The sequence below is a fragment of the Phacochoerus africanus genome, chromosome 13, assembly GCF_016906955.1.
Source record: "Phacochoerus africanus isolate WHEZ1 chromosome 13, ROS_Pafr_v1, whole genome shotgun sequence".
Classification (NCBI taxonomy): domain Eukaryota; kingdom Metazoa; phylum Chordata; class Mammalia; order Artiodactyla; family Suidae; genus Phacochoerus; species Phacochoerus africanus.
In genome coordinates this window covers 7,176,978-7,180,440 of record NC_062556.1, presented here as the reverse complement: position 1 = coordinate 7,180,440, position 3,463 = coordinate 7,176,978, and the positions used below count along the sequence as shown (strand labels likewise).

Here is a 3,463-nt window from a genome sequence, read left to right as displayed (position 1 = left end):
TTTTCTCACCTTGAAGACCCAGGATTCCTTTTTCCCCCCTCCCCCAGCTGCCCTGGCGGCCTAGGGAAATCCCTGACCTAGGGTTTGAATCTGCACCACAGTAGCAACCCAAACCACAGCAGTGACAACACTGGATTCTTTTTTTCTTTCTTTTCCTTTTTTTTTTAACGGCCACACCATGGCACATGGAAGTTCCCAGACTAGGGGTCCAATCAGAGCTGCAGCTGCCAGCCTACACCACAGCCACAGCAACACCAGATCTGAGCTGCGTCCGGGACCAACACCACAGCTCATGGCAACGCCGAATCCTCAACCCACTGAACAGGGCTAGGGATCAACTCGGCATCCTCATGAACACTAGTCAGGTTTGTTACACTGAACCATGATAGGAACTCCCAGCAATGCTGGATTCTTAACCCACTGAGCCACCAGGGAATTCCTCTCTTTTTTTTTTAATGGTAAAATTACTAAGAAACCACTAGGGCAAACAGAAGTTAGCTTCCAAATATATCCTTACTAGCTTTCATGCCTCAAATAGGATGAAAGGATGACCCCCAAAATGAGTAAGTGCTGATGACAGAGTTTAATATATGACTTGATTTCCTTTTATTTGAGTCTTAGACCGAGTAAAGCATGTGACAAATTAGTGGACTTGCCCAGGAGCCTGTGCTGTTGTTTGGGAATTTGGTGATATTCCAGTTACGCTTTTTTTGTTTGTTTGTTTGTTTCTTTTTTTTGTCTTTTTGCCTTTTCTAGGGCTGCTCCCATGGCATATGGAGGTTCCCAGGCTAGGGGTCTAATCAGAGCTGTAGCCGCTGGCCTACACCACAACCACAACAACATGGGATCCAAGCTTCGTCTACGACGTACACCACAGCTCACGGCAACGCCGGATCCTTAACCCACTGAGCAAGGCCAGGGATCAAACCCTCAACCTCATGGTTCCTAGTCGGATTCATTAACCACTGTGCCACAACAGGAATTCCTCCAGTTATGCTTGGACAAGATAGTGGACAACACTTGGGCCCAGGATGGCAGCCAGCGGGGTCAGCAGGATGACCAGACTCAAGCTCAGGTAGGAGCTCCCATGTACCTGGATATGGAGGGGCTGGGGTTGGGAACTGTGTATACAGCTGTTGACATTTCCTTTATGGGGGGACCTGCTGAGCATCCAGTCCAAGCCACTCCTTTGAAATGGAACGGCCTCCTTGGAGTCACATTCCAGGGAAAGGAAATCAGGAACCATTTTTTCTGGAGATAGGCAGCATGTTGTGATTTCATGCAATAGACTTATAAGGAGGAGCTTCTTGGAATTTTGGAAACACAAAGGAATTCTGTTAAAAATGTTATTCTTCCTCCCAAGCGGTTGGGATGCGGGCCTCCAGGAAGTTTCTGGTCTCTGATTCCAGGGAGGAAAGTGGATAGGTAAGTAATGGAAACTGTCAGGGACAGTCTTCTTTTTTCTTTTTTTTAATTAAGATACTAGTGGGTCAGGATGCTATACATTAAATCCTCACCATGCCAATTCTTCATCTTAATTACTTTAATGTGAGATGGCCAACCACCAGCAGAAATACATTCTATTTTGCGTATTTTTTTTCTGTGAATTGTGGCTTATATTCTCAGTTCATTTTTCTACAAGACTGTCATTTTCATTTTAATTTCAAATATTGTTATTTTTGGAGAGAGTGGCCTTGCCTGAAGCATGCAGATGTTTCCAGGCCAGGGATGGAACCCGCTCCATAGCAGTGACCCAAGCCTCTACAGTGACATCGCTGGATCCTTGACTTGCTGTAGCGCAAGAGAACTCTGACAGTCATCTTCCTATCATCTACTCGAGTCTTTCCCAGGATCCAATTTTAGCGAGAAATATAAAATAAAACCCATCTGGTATCACTTCAGAGAGTTGAGGAAGTCTGAGAGAGATTTTTAAGGAATAAACTAGCAAAATGCATTCATGATAAAAATGATCAAAATTAGGTCTGAAATCTAAGTTTTCACCCAGTACGAAGTCTTTCAATTTGTTATAAGAGGGTTTTAAAAGACATTGTATTCATCGAAATGTGGCTACTACAAGACCATGATATCATACCATTCAACGTATGCTTTTACTGTGTGGGGGGGTCTTACCTTAAACCACCCAGCATGACTGCAAACTTACGATAAGATGATTAAAAATAGGGCAAACACCTGAATGTCTTTCCCTTGAGAGAGAGTGTAAGGGGTGGAGGAGCCCCCAGGATCTGCAGATTCTGTGGGAAGGCGGACCCCCGTCTCTCCAATCCTCTCCTGACCCCTATCTCCAGTGAAACAGGGCGCCCATGGCCACCTCAGCGAGGTGGCTGGAACCTCCAACCACTCCCAGGTCAGTGTACATCCCCCAGGGCTCTCCACTGGGGCTGTGCCAGGCTCCCCATCCCTGCCCAGAGTTCTCCAAAAATGTGCAGGCAGGGATGCTGGATTCCCAGTTGCCTACCTCCTAGCCACGCTACCTTCAAGCCAAGTCCGTTTGCACGAGATTTCTATTTTCCACTTTCTATTAAAAAAGCAGAGAGAGAGGCAAGATGCAATTCAAATTGCGTAACTGTTTGCCATTCTGTTCAAATGATGGGGTCAGGTTTTCTAGCCGTTCCCGCAGGGCTGAGGCTGCTCCTGTCTGCTTGAGCGCTGGATCGCCTGGGCAGGTGTTCCTAAATAAGTGCTTGTGGGATCAATTTATTTTCTACTCTGTGGCAAACTACAAGGTCTAGCAGGTGGGTTCTACCTAACACTGCATAGGATAACAGGTCATTTCTAGAACTTTACGTTGGCATACCCTACCACCCAGGTGCCTGGAGGGATTTGGGAAAATGCTAGCCAAAAATGGGGACATTTCATTATAATTATAGAGAAATAAATTATGAACTCTGAGCTCGTGGGAAGAACGGACATTAATTTGTTCACTGAATGTTTTAATTTGCACAGGATCTTCAGATGCGGCTATCATTATCAGATAGAGCTGTCACTTTTGACAAGCTTTCTTCGCGGCTGATTTTCTTCTTGAGTATAAAATATTTAGGTTTAGAGAACATTTGCTTTTAGAGTTAAGACTCCTTCGGTTCCATTAATACATAAAGGTAATTTCACTGATGTCATTACCTCTTCCTTTACGGGGTGAATTCTTATTAAACACAACAGGCGGATTGTCACTAAGTCGTATTTGTTGAATGAATGGAACTGAGTCTTTCTCAAATTTCTTTTAACCAGGTTTTCGGGAAAAATCTCCCTCTAAATGATTGTGCTTAACATATTACCGTCGCTTTTTAGTTACCCTATAATTTAACCTTTAAATGACATAAGATTACATGAAAGAGTGACAAGTGGTATAGATCACATAAAGACCACTCCTATTTAGCTGATCCCACACGATGGGTTGGAAGATACATGAAACCAGGGAGAAGGCGTTTCCCTCCGCGCCAAAGAA

General features: G+C 44.5%; 1 long non-coding RNA gene across 1 annotated transcript; it reads left to right on the top strand.

Annotated features, from left to right (window-relative positions):
* Nucleotides 1-941: 941 nt before the first annotated feature.
* LOC125113540 (uncharacterized) lies at nt 942-1,905 on the top strand. The gene is made up of 2 exons (XR_007131486.1): nt 942-1,425; nt 1,686-1,905. It is a non-coding gene; the product is annotated as an uncharacterized LOC125113540 (long non-coding RNA).
* Nucleotides 1,906-3,463: the final 1,558 nt, after the last annotated feature.